Source organism: Microcaecilia unicolor, chromosome 6 (genome assembly GCF_901765095.1).
Source record: "Microcaecilia unicolor chromosome 6, aMicUni1.1, whole genome shotgun sequence".
Classification (NCBI taxonomy): Eukaryota; Metazoa; Chordata; class Amphibia; order Gymnophiona; family Siphonopidae; genus Microcaecilia; species Microcaecilia unicolor.
Window position 1 is genome coordinate 341,195,184 of NC_044036.1, and position 19,122 is coordinate 341,214,305.

General features: G+C 47.3%; 1 protein-coding gene and 1 pseudogene across 4 annotated transcripts in view; one reads left to right on the plus strand and one right to left on the minus strand.

The window, feature by feature from the left end:
* BAIAP2 (BAR/IMD domain containing adaptor protein 2) overlaps nt 1-19,122 on the minus strand; it is a 137,004-nt gene that overhangs the window by 99,208 nt on the left and 18,674 nt on the right. The gene's annotated exons all lie outside the window — the stretch shown is intronic.
* On the plus strand, nt 14,728-15,430 carry LOC115473541 (annotated as a pseudogene).

A 19,122-nucleotide genomic window follows, 5' to 3' on the forward strand; every position in this document is an offset into this window, starting at 1 on the left:
GCGCTCTATCAGAGTTTCCCGCTGTATCTAGGCATGTCCACGTTACACCATTTGTCCTCCCCCGGGAGCCCAGCCCCCCTCCCCGGGGAGATCAATTCTCCAGTCCGCGGGTACACACTCCAGCTGCAATCCGATTGTAAACCACCCATATTCCTGAGGCTATTATCCCCCCCCCCAATTTACCCCCCCTCCCCTTCTTGCCCTTCCCACCCTTCTAACCCCCCCCTACCCTGCCTACACAAGTCGTTCCCGTCTTTTACCACGGGAGTGGGTCACTTCCATGCTAAGGCCCCCCCGCCATTTACAAACAAGTAGTGTCAAAATCAAGCCCATACCTCAAGTAATGCTTACAACAATTCAAATACCTGTTACAGACATTAATGTATTAGTCCTTCACTCTCTTTGAGTCCCAGACTTTCAAGTGGCTGCATCTGCTCCTTCCGCATTTAGCTGAACATCATCCAATGTTTTTACATAGGCATCCGCCTCTGCAGCATTGGAAAAAACCTTCCATCCATTGCCGTTTTTGATTTTCAAAATGGCAGGATAAAGAAGCATAAACTTAACTTGTAAAGCATGCAGGCGTTGACACGCTGGGTTAAATTTTTTCCTTTTATCCTGCAAGCCAGCTGAATAGTCCTGGAAGATTCGTATGAGCTTCCCTTCATATTTTGTCGTTTCTCTCTTCTGACGATACCCCCTCAGGATTTCGTCCTTGTGGATATAGTTGTGCACTTTTATGAGAACTACTCGCGGTGACTGGCGGCCATCTTGTAGTCGGCCCACTCGATGTGCCCGCTCTAAACACAGCGGGCCCATGCTGTCTGAGAGGGCAAACTCTCTTTTAAGCCATTGCTCCAGTTCCGTGGCCAGGATTCTGTCGCCCACCGATTCTGGAAGCCCCACAATGCGAAGATTTGCTCGTCGTGATCTGTTCTCCAGATCATCAACTTTGGTCAGTAGATTTTCAATTGTAGTTTCTTGCTGTTTTATCCGCGCCGCCATTGGAGCGCACATGTCTTCCAGCTCAGAAACACGACGCTCTGTTTCGCCAGTCCGTGCTGTGGTTTCGGACAAAGAAGATGTAAGTGTGGCGATTTGTGCCGACAGCTGTGCGAGTCTCGGTTCCAGCGCTAGACTCACTGCTTCCGTGATTTGTTTTAATTGTTCCGGCGTAAAGATGAAACTTTCACGTTTTGCCGGCCCGTCTTCTCCGTTCGGAGTTTTCAACTTTTCTTTCTCTCGTTTTCCGCTGCGGGTTAGTACATAAGTACATAAGTAGTGCCATACTGGGAAAGACCAAAGGTCCATCTAGCCCAGCATCCTGTCACCGACAGTGGCCAATCCAGGTCAAGGGCACCTGGCACGCTCCCCAAACGTAAAAACATTCCAGACAAGTTATACCTAAAAATGAGGAATTTTTCCAGTCCATTTAATAGCGGTCTATGGACTTGTCCTTTAGGAATCTATCTAACCCCTTTTTAAACTCCGTCAAGCTAACCGCCCGTACCACGTTCTCCGGCAATGAATTCCAGAGTCTAATTACACGTTGGGTGAAGAAAAATTTTCTCCGATTCGTTTTAAATTTACCACACTGTAGTTGGCAAGCCTTTACCCTGCGCTTCCACAAATTTATCCATTGGACCCTCAGCTTCTTGTAGTATCGATTTTAGGGCTCGATTTCAGCACTCAGCGTCTTGTAGTATCGATTTTAGGGCTCGATTTCAGCACTTTGCGATCGAAAATTGCATAAAATTGGCGAATGGGCCTAAGAGAGCACGGAACCACGTCCTTCACTCTCTAGTGCATCACGTGACCCACCCTCTTTTAAGCAGTTTTTAATCCACAATAGAACACTACCTCCTATCCCATGACTGTCCAATTTCCTCTGGAGTCTTTCATGAGGTACTTTGTCAAACGCCTTCTGAAAATCCAGATACACAATATCAACCGGCTCACCTTTATCCACATGTTTGTTCACCCCTTCAAAGAAATGTAATATAGATTGGTGGAGCAAGATTTCCCTTCACTATATCCATGTTGACTTTGTCTTATTAATCCATGCTTTTCAATATGCTCTGTAATTTTTTTCTTTATAATAGTCTCTATCATTTTGCCCGGCACTGACGTCAGGCTCACCAGTCTATAATTTCTCAGATCACGTCTGGAACCTTTTTAAAGTCATGACAAAGGTCCCAGGTGGAGTGGAAGGATGAGGAGGGATCAGAGTAAACATCAGGAAATATTTTGTCAAATAGCATGAAGGCTAAAATAGTTCTAAGAGGTGTAAATTAGGTGAAGCTACTACATAAGCATGGCAAAGCAGTGCATGGCTAACTGGCCCATCTGAACCATCTCTCTATATAAAAGGCAAAACCAACGTTCTATGAAGCCTCCAGCCGGAAGTGTGAAGGGGGCGAGATATCCGGTTTCCCTATGAGTGTCTGCCCCGCCCTCTCTGTAACACAGTCAGTGAAGGAAAACAGCAGAGCACGAAATCAAATCGCTGGCTCTAACAGTGAAGGACTCAGAGGGGGGAGGGGAGAGAGGCCAGAGGGCAGGGACACACACACTCCCACATGCACACAAAAGAAAACATTGCTAGCCCCCGTTTCATTTGCATCAGAAACAGGGCTTTTTTACTGAAGGACTCGGAGGGGGGAGGGGAGAGAGGCCAGAGGGCAGGGACACACACACTCCCACATGCACACAGAAAAAAACATTGCTAGCCCCCGTTTCATTTGCATCAGAAACAGGGCTTTTTTACTGAAGGACTCGGAGGGGGGAGGGGAGAGAGGCCAGAGGGCAGGGACACACACACTCCCACATGCACACAGAAGAAAACATTGCTAGCCCCCGTTTCATTTGCATCAGAAACAGGGCTTTTTTACTATCTCTCTATATAAAAGGCAACACCAACGTTCTATGAAGCCTCCAGCCGGAAGTGTGAAGGGGGCGAGATATCCGGTTTCCCTACGAGTGTCTGCCCCGCCCTCTCTGTAACACAGTCAGTGAAGGAAAACAGCAGAGCACGAAATCAAATCGCTGGCTCTGTAACAGTGAAGGACTCAGAGGGGGGAGGGGAGAGAGGCCAGAGGGCAGGGACACACACACTCCCACATGCACACAGAAGAAAACATTGCTAGCCCCCGTTTCATTTGCATCAGAAACGGGGCTTCTTTACTATCTCTCTATATAAAAGGCAAGACCAACGTTCTATGAAGCCTCCAGCCGGAAGTGTGAAGGGGGCGAGATATCCGGTTTCCCTACGAGTGTCTGCCCCGCCCTCTCTGTAACACAGTCAGTGAAGGAAAACAGCAGAGCACGAAATCAAATCGCTGGCTCTAACAGTGAAGGACTCAGAGGGGGGAGGGGAGAGAGGCCAGAGGGCAGGGACACACACACTCCCACATGCACACAAAAGAAAACATTGCTAGCCCCCGTTTCATTTGCATCAGAAACAGGGCTTTTTTACTGAAGGACTCGGAGGGGGGAGGGGAGAGAGGCCAGAGGGCAGGGACACACACACTCCCACATGCACACAGAAAAAAACATTGCTAGCCCCCGTTTCATTTGCATCAGAAACAGGGCTTTTTTACTGAAGGACTCGGAGGGGGGAGGGGAGAGAGGCCAGAGGGCAGGGACACACACACTCCCACATGCACACAGAAGAAAACATTGCTAGCCCCCGTTTCATTTGCATCAGAAACGGGGCTTTTTTACTATCTCTCTATATAAAAGGCAACACCAACGTTCTATGAAGCCTCCAGCCGGAAGTGTGAAGGGGGCGAGATATCCGGTTTCCCTACGAGTGTCTGCCCCGCCCTCTCTGTAACACAGTCAGTGAAGGAAAACAGCAGAGCACGAAATCAAATCGCTGGCTCTAACAGTGAAGGACTCAGAGGGGGGAGGGGAGAGAGGCCACAGGGCAGGGACACACACACTCCCACATGCACACAGAAGAAAACATTGCTAGCCCCCGTTTCATTTGCATCAGAAACGGGGCTTTTTTACTATCTCTCTATATAAAAGGCAACACCAACGTTCTATGAAGCCTCCAGCCGGAAGTGTGAAGGGGGCGAGATATCCGGTTTCCCTATGAGTGTCTGCCCCGCCCTCTCTGTAACACAGTCAGTGAAGGAAAACAGCAGAGCACGAAATCAAATCGCTGGCTCTAACAGTGAAGGACTCAGAGGGGGGAGGGGAGAGAGGCCAGAGGGCAGGGACACACACACTCCCACATGCACACAGAAGAAAACATTGCTAGCCCCCGTTTCATTTGCATCAGAAACGGGGCTTCTTTACTATCTCTCTATATAAAAGGCAAGACCAACGTTCTATGAAGCCTCCAGCCGGAAGTGTGAAGGGGGCGAGATATCCGGTTTCCCTATGAGTGTCTGCCCCGCCCTCTCTGTAACACAGTCAGTGAAGGAAAACAGCAGAGCACGAAATCAAATCGCTGGCTCTAACAGTGAAGGACTCGGAGGGGGGAGGGGAGAGAGGCCAGAGGGCAGGGACACACACACTCCCACATGCACACAGAAGAAAACATTGCTAGCCCCCGTTTCATTTGCATCAGAAACGGGGCTTCTTTACTATCTCTCTATATAAAAGGCAAGACCAACGTTCTATGAAGCCTCCAGCCGGAAGTGTGAAGGGGGCGAGATATCCGGTTTCCCTACGAGTGTCTGCCCCGCCCTCTCTGTAACACAGTCAGTGAAGGAAAACAGCAGAGCACGAAATCAAATCGCTGGCTCTAACAGTGAAGGACTCAGAGGGGGGAGGGGAGAGAGGCCAGAGGGCAGGGACACACACACTCCCACATGCACACAGAAGAAAACATTGCTAGCCCCCGTTTCATTTGCATCAGAAACGGGGCTTCTTTACTATCTCTCTATATAAAAGGCAAGACCAACGTTCTATGAAGCCTCCAGCCGGAAGTGTGAAGGGGGCGAGATATCCGGTTTCCCTATGAGTGTCTGCCCCGCCCTCTCTGAAACACAGTCAGTGAAGGAAAACAGCAGAGCACGAAATCAAATCGCTGGCTCTAACAGTGAAGGACTCGGAGGGGGGAGGGGAGAGAGGCCAGAGGGCAGGGACACACACACTCCCACATGCACACAGAAGAAAACATTGCTAGCCCCCGTTTCATTTGCATCAGAAACGGGGCTTCTTTACTATCTCTCTATATAAAAGGCAAGACCAACGTTCTATGAAGCCTCCAGCCGGAAGTGTGAAGGGGGCGAGATATCCGGTTTCCCTACGAGTGTCTGCCCCGCCCTCTCTGTAACACAGTCAGTGAAGGAAAACAGCAGAGCACGAAATCAAATCGCTGGCTCTAACAGTGAAGGACTCAGAGGGGGGAGGGGAGAGAGGCCAGAGGGCAGGGACACACACACTCCCACATGCACACAGAAGAAAACATTGCTAGCCCCCGTTTCATTTGCATCAGAAACGGGGCTTCTTTACTATCTCTCTATATAAAAGGCAAGACCAACGTTCTATGAAGCCTCCAGCCGGAAGTGTGAAGGGGGCGAGATATCCGGTTTCCCTACGAGTGTCTGCCCCGCCCTCTCTGTAACACAGTCAGTGAAGGAAAACAGCAGAGCACGAAATCAAATCGCTGGCTCTAACAGTGAAGGACTCGGAGGGGGGAGGGGAGAGAGGCCAGAGGGCAGGGACACACACACTCCCACATGCACACAGAAGAAAACATTGCTAGCCCCCGTTTCATTTGCATCAGAAACGGGGCTTCTTTACTATCTCTCTATATAAAAGGCAAGACCAACGTTCTATGAAGCCTCCAGCCAGAAGTGTGAAGGGGGCGAGATATCCGGTTTCCCTACGAGTGTCTGCCCCGCCCTCTCTGTAACACAGTCAGTGAAGGAAAACAGCAGAGCACGAAATCAAATCGCTGGCTCTAACAGTGAAGGACTCAGAGGGGGGAGGGGAGAGAGGCCAGAGGGCAGGGACACACACACTCCCACATGCACACAGAAGAAAACATTGCTAGCCCCCGTTTCATTTGCATCAGAAACAGGGCTTTTTTACTATCTCTCTATATAAAAGGCAACACCAACGTTCTATGAAGCCTCCAGCCGGAAGTGTGAAGGGGGCGAGATATCCGGTTTCCCTACGAGTGTCTGCCCCGCCCTCTCTGTAACACAGTCAGTGAAGGAAAACAGCAGAGCACGAAATCAAATCGCTGGCTCTGTAACAGTGAAGGACTCAGAGGGGGGAGGGGAGAGAGGCCAGAGGGCAGGGACACACACACTCCCACATGCACACAGAAGAAAACATTGCTAGCCCCCGTTTCATTTGCATCAGAAACGGGGCTTCTTTACTATCTCTATATAAAAGGCAAGACCAACGTTCTATGAAGCCTCCAGCCGGAAGTGTGAAGGGGGCGAGATATCCGGTTTCCCTACGAGTGTCTGCCCCGCCCTCTCTGTAACACAGTCAGTGAAGGAAAACAGCAGAGCACGAAATCAAATCGCTGGCTCCAACAGTGAAGGACTCAGAGGGGGGAGGGGAGAGAGGCCAGAGGGCAGGGACACACACACTCCCACATGCACACAAAAGAAAACATTGCTAGCCCCCGTTTCATTTGCATCAGAAACAGGGCTTTTTTACTGAAGGACTCGGAGGGGGGGAGGGGAGAGAGGCCAGAGGGCAGGGACACACACACTCCCACATGCACACAGAAAAAAAACATTGCTAGCCCCCGTTTCATTTGCATCAGAAACAGGGCTTTTTTACTGAAGGACTCGGAGGGGGGAGGGGAGAGAGGCCAGAGGGCAGGGACACACACACTCCCACATGCACACAGAAGAAAACATTGCTAGCCCCCGTTTCATTTGCATCAGAAACGGGGCTTCTTTACTATCTCTCTATATAAAAGGCAAGACCAACGTTCTATGAAGCCTCCAGCCGGAAGTGTGAAGGGGGCGAGATATCCGGTTTCCCTACGAGTGTCTGCCCCGCCCTCTCTGTAACACAGTCAGTGAAGGAAAACAGCAGAGCACGAAATCAAATCGCTGGCTCTAACAGTGAAGGACTCGGAGGGGGGAGGGGAGAGAGGCCAGAGGGCAGGGACACACACACTCCCACATGCACACAGAAGAAAACATTGCTAGCCCCCGTTTCATTTGCATCAGAAACGGGGCTTCTTTACTATCTCTCTATATAAAAGGCAAGACCAACGTTCTATGAAGCCTCCAGCCGGAAGTGTGAAGGGGGCGAGATATCCGGTTTCCCTATGAGTGTCTGCCCCGCCCTCTCTGTAACACAGTCAGTGAAGGAAAACAGCAGAGCACGAAATCAAATCGCTGGCTCTAACAGTGAAGGACTCAGAGGGGGGAGGGGAGAGAGGCCAGAGGGCAGGGACACACACACTCCCACATGCACACAGAAGAAAACATTGCTAGCCCCCGTTTCATTTGCATCAGAAACGGGGCTTCTTTACTATCTCTCTATATAAAAGGCAAGACCAACGTTCTATGAAGCCTCCAGCCGGAAGTGTGAAGGGGGCGAGATATCCGGTTTCCCTACGAGTGTCTGCCCCGCCCTCTCTGTAACACAGTCAGTGAAGGAAAACAGCAGAGCACGAAATCAAATCGCTGGCTCTGTAACAGTGAAGGACTCAGAGGGGGGAGGGGAGAGAGGCCAGAGGGCAGGGACACACACACTCCCACATGCACACAGAAGAAAACATTGCTAGCCCCCGTTTCATTTGCATCAGAAACAGGGCTTTTTTACTATCTCTCTATATAAAAGGCAACACCAACGTTCTATGAAGCCTCCAGCCGGAAGTGTGAAGGGGGCGAGATATCCGGTTTCCCTACGAGTGTCTGCCCCACCCTCTCTGTAACACAGTCAGTGAAGGAAAACAGCAGAGCACGAAATCAAATCGCTGGCTCTGTAACAGTGAAGGACTCAGAGGGGGGAGGGGAGAGAGGCCAGAGGGCAGGGACACACACACTCCCACATGCACACAAAAGAAAACATTGCTAGCCCCCGTTTCATTTGCATCAGAAACAGGGCTTTTTTACTGAAGGACTCGGAGGGGGGAGGGGAGAGAGGCCAGAGGGCAGGGACACACACACTCCCACATGCACACAGAAAAAAACATTGCTAGCCCCCGTTTCATTTGCATCAGAAACAGGGCTTTTTTACTGAAGGACTCGGAGGGGGGAGGGGAGAGAGGCCAGAGGGCAGGGACACACACACTCCCTCATGCACACAGAAGAAAACATTGCTAGCCCCCGTTTCATTTGCATCAGAAACGGGGCTTTTTTACTATCTCTCTATATAAAAGGCAACACCAACGTTCTATGAAGCCTCCAGCCGGAAGTGTGAAGGGGGCGAGATATCCGGTTTCCCTACGAGTGTCTGCCCCGCCCTCTCTGTAACACAGTCAGTGAAGGAAAACAGCAGAGCACGAAATCAAATCGCTGGCTCTAACAGTGAAGGACTCAGAGGGGGGAGGGGAGAGAGGGCAGAGGGCAGGGACACACACACTCCCACATGCACACAGAAGAAAACATTGCTAGCCCCCGTTTCATTTGCATCAGAAACGGGGCTTTTTTACTATCTCTCTATATAAAAGGCAACACCAACGTTCTATGAAGCCTCCAGCCGAAAGTGTGAAGGGGGCGAGATATCCGGTTTCCCTATGAGTGTCTGCCCCGCCCTCTCTGTAACACAGTCAGTGAAGGAAAACAGCAGAGCACGAAATCAAATCGCTGGCTCTAACAGTGAAGGACTCGGAGGGGGGAGGGGAGAGAGGCCAGAGGGCAGGGACACACACACTCCCACATGCACACAAAAGAAAACATTGCTAGCCCCCGTTTCATTTGCATCAGAAACGGGGCTTTTTTACTATCTCTCTATATAAAAGGCAACACCAACGTTCTATGAAGCCTCCAGCCGGAAGTGTGAAGGGGGCGAGATATCCGGTTTCCCTACGAGTGTCTGCCCCGCCCTCTCTGTAACACAGTCAGTGAAGGAAAACAGCAGAGCACGAAATCAAATCGCTGGCTCTAACAGTGAAGGACTCAGAGGGGGGAGGGGAGAGAGGCCAGAGGGCAGGGACACACACACTCCCACATGCACACAAAAGAAAACATTGCTAGCCCCCGTTTCATTTGCATCAGAAACGGGGCTTTTTTACTATCTCTCTATATAAAAGGCAACACCAACGTTCTATGAAGCCTCCAGCCGGAAGTGTGAAGGGGGCGAGATATCCGGTTTCCCTACGAGTGTCTGCCCCGCCCTCTCTGTAACACAGTCAGTGAAGGAAAACAGCAGAGCACGAAATCAAATCGCTGGCTCTAACAGTGAAGGACTCAGAGGGGGGAGGGGAGAGAGGCCAGAGGGCAGGGACACACACACTCCCACATGCACACAAAAGAAAACATTGCTAGCCCCCGTTTCATTTGCATCAGAAACGGGGCTTTTTTACTATCTCTCTATATAAAAGGCAACACCAACGTTCTATGAAGCCTCCAGCCGGAAGTGTGAAGGGGGCGAGATATCCGGTTTCCCTACGAGTGTCTGCCCCACCCTCTCTGTAACACAGTCAGTGAAGGAAAACAGCAGAGCACGAAATCAAATCGCTGGCTCTGTAACAGTGAAGGACTCAGAGGGGGGAGGGGAGAGAGGCCAGAGGGCAGGGACACACACACTCCCACATGCACACAGAAGAAAACATTGCTAGCCCCCGTTTCATTTGCATCAGAAACGGGGCTTTTTTACTAGTTTGCATATAAGCAAAAGACTAACATGAAATGTTAAAAAGCCTTAGCGAAAAATAAACCCTAGAGCTGGGTCTGGCAGGATGAATGTACAACAACAAAATCCTAGCAGGATGCTTCCCAAACTTTTCCTACATGTGAATTTTCAGCTGCTAAATAAAGGTCATATGACCCAGATAATGACAAGTATATCTGTTCCCACTCCCCTCCACATGCCACTATGCATATGTGCAGTAGTGTGCAGGTAACTTTTTTTTTTTTTTTTAATGGGCTCTCTGGGCATAACCAGGCCTTTTGAGGGGGGGGGGGGGGGGGGCAAGGGTGGACTGGGGAGCAATACATTCTTCTCTTATCCCCTCTTTTTTATTGGGTGGGCCCAAAGGTGGACTGGGGGGCAATGTATTCTTCTCTCATCCCCCCCCCCCCCCCACGTGTGGGTGTGCTAGGCATACTTTTGCTGGCAGGGATGCTGAGCCCTCCCAGACAAAAACAGCTGCCACTCCCTATTCAGAGCCAGAAACTAGCAACAGGGAGCAGCACGTCTATTTGGCTGGCAGGGCTCAGCATCCCTGCCAACAAAGTAAAAGGGAACTTAGGAGGGACCTGAGACCAAATTTTGAGAATACTGCTACTAGTTATTTCTATAGTGCTTTTCTATAGGGGAAAGGGAATGGGACTTGATATATTGCCTGTGGTTTTTACAACTACATTCAAAACAATTTACATAGTATAAACATTATTTGTACCTAGGACAATGGAGGGTTAAGTGACTTGCCCAGAGTCACAAGGAGCTGCAAGAGTGTCCAGAGCAGAGGAGAGAATAGTATCATAGGAAGAAACGGCTTCATTGACAGACTTAGAGTGGTAGAAGAGAAAAGGTTAGAGACACAAGAGGACAGAGTAAGGGGATCAATAGCTTGAAGATTCCGAGATGTGGGGGTTGACATCGGGTGGGACTGGGGAGCAAGGTGCTTAAGTGTATGCGGAAACAGTTAGGGAGCCAATGAAGTGGCTTGAGGAGAGGGCTAATATAAGCATAGTGACACTGGTGGAATACAAGTCATGCAGCAATATTCTGAACAGACTGAAGGGGAGAGAGATGGCTTAGTGGGAGACCTGTGAGAAGCAAGTTGCAATAGTCTAAGCAAGAGATAAGAGTGTGGATAAGGGTTTTGGTAGTGTGCTCAGAAAGGAAGGGACAAATACTGGTGATATTATAGGGTTTGAGCAGTCTGCTGGATGTATGTAGAGAGAAAAAGGAGTCAAAGATGACCTCACGGTTACGGAGCTGATGAGACAGGGAGGTTTAGGGGGAAAGATAAGAAGTTCAGTCTTGGTCAGGTTTAGTTTCAGATGGCAATGAGATATCCAGGCAGCAATATCAGACAAGCAGGCTGAGACTTGGGGCTGGATTCCTGCTGAAATTTCTGTTGTGGAGAGGTAGATCTGGGAGTCATCAGCAAAAAGGTGATAATGAAATCCGAGCACCAAGGGAAGAAGTATAGATGGAGAAAAGAGGACATCCTAAGAAAGATCCCCGAGGTACACCAACTGATAGTGGGATAGAAGTGGAGGAGGATCCACCAGAGTATACACTAGAAGTGCGATGGAAGCAGTGGCATACTAAGGGCAGGGTGGTGGGGGTGGTCCACCCTGGGTGCTCCCCGCACCCCCAGTAAGAGCGATGCGCTGGGGGGGGGGGCATCATGGTGATCCGCCCCAGGTGGCATCCGACCTAGAACACCACTAGATAGAAGAGATAAAACTAGGAAAGAAAAGAATCCTGAAATTCAAAGGAGGGCAGCATATCAAGGAGTAGGCGGTGAGATCAACAGTGTCAAAAGCAGGAAAGCAGGAAATAGATAGAGAAGGATGAGGATAGGAGACCTTTGGATCTGACATTGGAAACTTTAGCAAGGACTGTTTCAGTTGAATGAACAGGGTGAGAGATTGAAGTGGATCAAGAATAGTTTGATATCAAGTCAAGACAGTGGCGGTGAACAGCACGTTCAAGCAGCTTGAATAGGAAAGGGAGGCAGGAGATGGAGCGAAAGTTGGGAGAATAGGCAAGGTCTAATGATGGGGTTTTTTTTGAGGAGTGGTGTAACTACAGCATGCAGGAAAGTGAAAGACTGAGGATATGACAAATAGCGTTATCTCTCCTACTGTCATCCTGAGTAGATGGGTGGGGATAGGATCAGAGGAACATGTCAGTCAGTCTGGAGGAGGAAAGAAAAGGTTCAGTTTCCTTTTCAGTAATTTCAGAAAAGGAAGCAGGAGTCAAAGCCCACCTCTTTAACGCTGTTTTTGACTCCTAACCACTATTCACCTGCCCTGTACCCTTTTATCCCCACCTCTTGAATTCTCTTACCTCTTAGTTGTTCTGTGTGCCTGTCCTATTTAGATTGTGAGCTCTGAGCAGGGACTGTCTTTTCATGTATGGTGTACAGCACTGCGTATGCCTTGTAGCACTATAGAAGTGATAAGTAGGAGGAGGAGGAGGAGGAGTTGAAAGAGGGTTCAGAGAATGGACTGTGGAAGGGGAAGTGGCAGTGACTTGGTTGAGAACTCAAGGTTAATCTTGTGAACCTCATGAAAGTACTCAGCTAGACTCTGTGGAGAACGTGAAGGGGAGGGGTTGGAGCCAGTTGTTAAAGTAGCAACCAGGGGCCTACTTAACAACTGGTTCTCAAAATTCTTTAAAAGATTTGAACAGCTCTCATGAGCTGATGCGAGCCTGCTCCAGAACACCACTGCGTATGTGTGCAATGGTAAGTGTAGAACGTATGCAGGTGGGGATAAGATGCAACAGAGATGTCTGAGTGGATGACATATATAAGAGCAGTAGGATCTCTAAGGAGGAGCTGGTGAAAATGGGAAGGTAATTAGGATGTCTCGTGTGCTCCTTGAAGTTTCAAGTCCCCTATGTCTTCTCTGTAGTCTACCTTGCCTTCCTCTATTCCACTCCAACCTGCATCTTTGCTTTTGGCACCTGCACCACTCTATCGCCTCGCTGGGGGCAAAGGGAAAGCACAGGCTCCTTCCCAATATGCTGTTCACCGCCTGCTTCAGGCCGTTCCCCTATGATTAGGCCCAGAACGGTTCAATGACATGGCCCACAGAGACTGACAGGACAACCGATGCTGCTGCTCTCCCCAACTCCCACTAAGGGCAAGGGTAAAGGGTCATGGATTTGATAAGCCGCCTTTCCATGGTACAACCAAAGCAGTTTATAGGAGAAGACTAATGATTAATGCACTGGCCTGAGAACCAGGGGAATTGAGCTCATTTTCCACTGCTGCTCTTTGGTGACTGTGCAAGTCACATTCCTTCAATGCCTCAGGTACAAAAACTTAAGATTGCAAGTCCATTAGTACTACTACTACTTAACATTTCTAGAGCGCTACTAGGGTTACGCAGTGCTGTACAAATTAACAAAGAAGGACGGTCCCTGCTCAAAGGAGCTTACAATCTAAAGAACGAAATGTCAAGTTGGGGCAGTCTGGATTTCCTGAGTAGAGGTGTAGTGGTTAGGTGCCGAAGGCGACATTGAAGAGGTGGGCTTTAAGCAGTGATTTGAAGATGGGCAGGGAGGGGGCCTGGCGTATGGGCTCGGGGAGTTTGTTCCACACATGGGGTGAGGCGAGGCAGAAAGGGCGGAGTCTGGAGTTGGCGGTGGTGGAGAAGGGTACTGAAAGGAGGGATTTGTCTTGAGAGCAGAGGTTACGGTTAGGAACGTAAGGGGAGATGAGGGTTGAGAGGTAAGGAGGGGCTGCAGATCGAGTACATTTGTAGGTTAGTAGCAGAAGCTTGAATTGAATGCGGTACCTGATCGGAAGCCAATGAAGTGACTTGAGGGGAGGGGTGATGTGAGTATCGGTTCAGGCGGAAGGTAAGACGTGCAGCAGAGTTCTGAACGGACTGAAGGGGGGATAGGTGGCTAAGTGGGAGATCAGTGAGGAGTAGGTTGCAGTAGTCAAGGCGAGAGGTAATGAGAGAGTGGATGAGAGTTCGGGTGGTGTGCTCAGAGAGGAAAGGGCGAATTTTGCTAATGTTATAGAGGAAGAAGCGACAGAGAAAGTTCCTGTATATAATAAATGTATGGGTAAAGAGTCACAGATTTAATCTACTGCTTTTTTATGCTACAGCAGTTTACATTATATGCAGTTTCTCTGTTCCTTGCGGGCTCAAAGTTTTGTACCTGGGGTAATGAAGGTTTAAGTGACTTGCCCAGGATCACAAGGAAATGGAAAAATGTAGGCAGATAAAGACCATATGGCCTATCCATGCCATCTACGCTTCCCTCTGTACTTATCCCAAGCTCTCTTGAATTCAGATACTGTTTTCATCACCACCAGTTCACCATCCTTTCTGTGAAGTATTTCCTCAGGTTACTTCTGAGTCTCTCCTTTTTCACCTTCATCGTAAGCCCCCTCGTTCCAGAGCTTCTTTTCAACTGAAAGACTCACCTCCTGTGCATTTATGCCACATAAGTCCCGTATTTCCTCAATTCTAAGATGTCCCTTCATTTTGCAAAAGTGAAAAATATGGTAAATACCATAAGCAAACATACAGAAGGAAAAGCACAAACATTTTCAATTATCAGTACGACAAAAACTCCTTTTTGACACTTATGGCAATGTATGGTAAATAAACTTACCAGTTAACTACAGTACCGTATAAACTTAGAAAAACAAAATTACCAGAATATGGTAAACAAACATATCCAGAAGGAAAAGCACAAACTTGAAAAACAAAAACCGCGATACTAGTATCCAGTATTCAATTACAGTTTGGTATACAGTACTGTAAATCCTTCTAATCACTATCATTAGTATCAGCAGATTCTTCACAAATTGAGTCATCACTATCATAGTTTGATGACTCATCAACACTTTTCAAATCACAGTCACCATCTGTGTCCCACATCAGATCATGCCGCCTATTCCAGAACACATTCACCCGATAACAACCCAAGATGGAGGAGGAAGAGGCCGGGTCAGCCGTGGACAGCCTCATCAGCCAGTTCAACACGTACGAGGATTTCCTGGACTCGCAAATCACCTCCTTGGATCTCTATTACTTGGAGGATGAAGAACTTGCCCGCCAGCTGGTAGAGCTGGGCTACAGGGGAACTGGAGAGGTGCTTAAAAGAGAGGAATTTGAAGCAAGAAAAGCTGCTGCAGAGGCTTCAAGACTGTCACAGGGAACTCAACAAAAGACATTATCAAGTGCAGGGAAAGAACTTAAGGATAATTTTCTTAAAGCATTAAAGAGAAGAAGCCAATCGCAATGGAAAAATGACCTCAATACTCTTCATTCGAGACCGAAATTCCCGCGGTCAGGAGTTGTCAGGCTATATCGACTATGCCCACAGACTGAAGTCAGAGGATTTTGAAATCTACTTTAGCGGGGAAAAAAAGCTTCTTCCAAGACCGACTGATCTCAGCTTTTACAATTGGGAAACCCATGTCTCTAGTTCCAACCCCAGTCAAAACTATCAAGTGATTGCGGAAAATACATCTGGATTGCTCTTCAAGAACAAGAGAGATAGGAAAATACTAAACGTGGATCCTAAGGTTTCTCCAGGTGACAATTCCATTCGGACTCCTATCCGATCAGATCTCTACCTACAAGTAGTCATCTACGACTATATCACTAGAAGAAAGACTTAGGCACTATTATGTCTGAAATTCTTCTGTACTGGTTGTATGCCTAACATAAATGAGAATCGATGTAGCATTAACATAAATAAAGATAGCTATAGCTGAAAAAAAAAAGAACACATTCACCCATCTTCCATCGTTTCAGCAGTCATCTAAGCATTTTTCTTTTTTTGTGCACATACAATTACATCTGTTGGGAAAGTGTCATTTTCTTGGAATACTTTCTCTATTTAGAATCAAATAAGGAGATAGAGCAGCTTTTAAACTAGAAAGGGAGGTGGGGGGGAGGACAACTGTTGCTCAAAAGCGCATGGTTCGGGATAAGGTATCTTTCAAAGATATCACCAAAACAGGGAAGATAGGGTATCCTGATAGTGAAGTTGCAAAAGAGACCATGGTAGATCAGGTGTCCTTAAATAAAAATAAAAGATTGCAAATTAATACTTTCAAGTACTAAGCATGATGTAAATAGGAACAACAAACATACTTTGAAATGTCTATATGTGAATGGAAGAAGAAACCGACTGAAAATAATAAACAGCATAAGGAATGTCAAGTCAAATGCAAAGCACTGATAAGGAAGGCAAAGAGGGACTTCGAAAAAAAAAAAAAAAAAGACTGAGTTGGAGGCAAACACACATAGTAAATTTTTTTAGGTATATTAAATGCAGGAAGCCGGCAAAAGAATCAGTTGGACTGCTAGATGATCGAGGAGTAAAAGGGGCGATCAGGGAAGACAAAGCTGTAGTGGAGAGATTAAATGAATTCTTTGCTTCGATATTCACCGAGGAAGATTTGGGTGGGATACTAGTGCCAGAAATGGTATTCGAAGCTGAGTCGGAGAAACTTAACGAATTCTCTGTAAACCTGGAGAATGTAATGGGGCAGGTCTACAAACTGAAGAGTAGCTGATCTCCTGGACCGGATGGTATTTATCCCAGAGTACTGATAGAACTGAAAAATGAGCTTGCGGAGCTATTGTTAGTAATATGTAATTTATCCTTAAAATCGAGCGTGGTACCGGAAGATTGGAGGGTGGCCAATGTAACGCCAATTTTTAAAAAAGGTTCCAGAGATCCGGGGAATTATAGACCGGTGAGTCGGACGTTGGTGCTGGGCAAAATGGTAGAGACTATTATTAAGAACAAAATTACAGAGCATATTCAAAAGCATGGATTAATGAGACAAAGGGAAATCTTGCCTCATCAATCTACTATATTTCTTTGAAGGAGTGAACAAACATGTGGATAAAGGTGAGCCGGTTGATATTGTGTATCTGGATTTTCAGAAGGCGTTTGACAAAAGTACCTCATGAAAGACTCCAGAGGAAATTGGAGAGTCATGGGATAGGAAGTAGTGTTCCATTGTGGATTAAAAACTGGTTAAAACATAGAAAACAGAGAGTAGGGTTAAATGGTCAGTGTTCTCAATGGAGAAGGGTAGTTAGTGGGGTTCCCCAGGGGTCTGTGCTGGGACCGCTGCTTTTTAACATATTTATAAATGACCTAGAGATGGGAGTAACTAGTGAGGCAATTAAATTTGCTGATGACACAAAGTTATTCAAAGTCGTTAAATCACGACAGGGATTGTGAAAAATTACAAGAGGACCTTATGAGACTGGGAGACTGAGCGTCTAAATGGCAGATTATGTTTAATGTGAGCAAGTGCAAAGTGATGCATGTGGGAAAGAGGAACCCGAATTATAGGTACGTCATGCAAGGTTCCACGTTAAGAGGTAACGGACCAAGAAAGGGATCTAGGTGTCGTCATCGATGATACGTTGAAACCTTCTGCTCAGTGTGCTGCTGCGGCTAAGAAAGCAAATAGAATTTTAGGAGTGGTCTAGTGACAGCACCAGTCTTGCAATGCAGAGGTGGCCAGTTCAAATCTCACTGCTGCTCCTTATGATCTTGGCCAAGTCACTTAACCCTGCATTGCCTCAGGTACAAACTTAGATTGTGAGCCCTCCTGGGACAGAGAAATATCCAGAGTACCTGAATGTAACTTACCTTGAGCTACTACTGAAAAAGGTGTGAGCAAAATCTAAATAATAAAAATAAAATTAAGAAAATTAAAAAAGGAATGGAAAACAAAAACGAGGATGTTATAATGCTTTTGTATCGCTCCATTGTGCGACCACACCTCGAATATTGTGTTCAATTCGGGTCACCGCATCTCAAAAAAGATATAGTGAAAAGGTTTAATTCTGACCTCTAAATCCCAAAACTTCTCAACTAGCTGGTTTTTAGGTGAGCTACCTGATAATCTCTTTAAATTTTAATGCTTATTGCTTAATAAATTTAATTAGCACTGTGAAACCTCTCTTTCTTTCTGGCTTTCTTTCTTTTCTTTCTGTTCCTGCCAAACTCTGATAGAGAGGAACTGCTATAATTATTGGGAATATTTAGACTTATTTAAAAGGAAAGTTAGTAATATCTAGGGCCGTTTTAAAAGTTAAATCAATTGAAAATTCTTGCTCAGACTGGACCATTTGGGTCCATTCAACTAGAGTATTCCCTTGATAACAGCACTTAGCTGACCCGAAGTGGTGAACTGGATTAGGAACTGGTTGACGGACAGACGACAGAGGGTGGTGGTGAATGGAGTTCGCTCGGAGGAGGGAAGGGTGAGTAGTGGAGTGCCTCAGGGATCAGTGCTGGGGCTGATTCTGTTAAATATATTTGTGAGTGACATTGCGGAAGGGTTACAAAGTAAAGTTTGCCTTTTTGCGGATGACACCAAGATTTTCCAGTTTGCCCCATGTAAGCCGCATTGAGCCTGCCATGAGTGGGAAAGTGCGGGGTACAAATGTAACAAAAAAAAAAAAAAATCATCAAACATCTCCATTTTCTGTCTGAGGTTCGTCAAATCTTTCATCATCGTAGGTTGCAATGTTTCAGTCTGCTTATTCCTTTGATCCATTTTCTCTATCATTTAAAGCCTTAATCTCTTCCTCTTTTTGCAATTCAATTTCTAGGAAATTTTCGGTGAAACCATCAATTTGTTTTAAGAAAGTTTGTCCCAGGTTAGACACTAAATCCCACAATGCATCTAAAGTCACTTCTTTAGGTTTAACCATAACTCTTTAGGAAGTGCAAACCTTTCAGAAGGCTGCTCACGGCTCTCACTTTGTCCCTCAGCACCTCTCCCCTCATTCCGCAGCGGTTCCATGGGCAAACTGCCCTCCAGTCCTTTCTCAGATGTAAATGAAGCTTCTCCTCGGCTTTCTTCTGGGCCCGTTAACACCTTCCAAGGGGGACCCTGTCGAGTCAGAGAGGAAGGAACTTGTGCCTATCGGCTGGGGAGGTGGAGTGCGTGCAGCGGGGCTCAGAGTGGTTTCAAGACTGGGGGAAGCTGAAATCTCCCATTCACCAGCATTCCCTACTGGTGGCGTTCTGCCGTCATGAGCAACTCCCTGAGGTCTCAGAAAGTGATCCATTGGACCAGGTAACGAGGGAGGCAGTGGAGAAGCTCTGACCACCATTCTCCCTCTTCGTTTAGGCATGCTGTACCAAACTAAGGAAACAGGACTCAGCGTCTTAGCAGAGCGCGGCCATCTTGGATCTCTCCAAATATGGGCATTCTTTAGGATACGGAAAGGGAAGGATATCATCTAACTCAGCTTCTACAGATGCCTGCTTTACCAGGCCAAAACATACGTAGAATTCCAAAAATTGTTAAACTTATTTCTTCACCAGTAA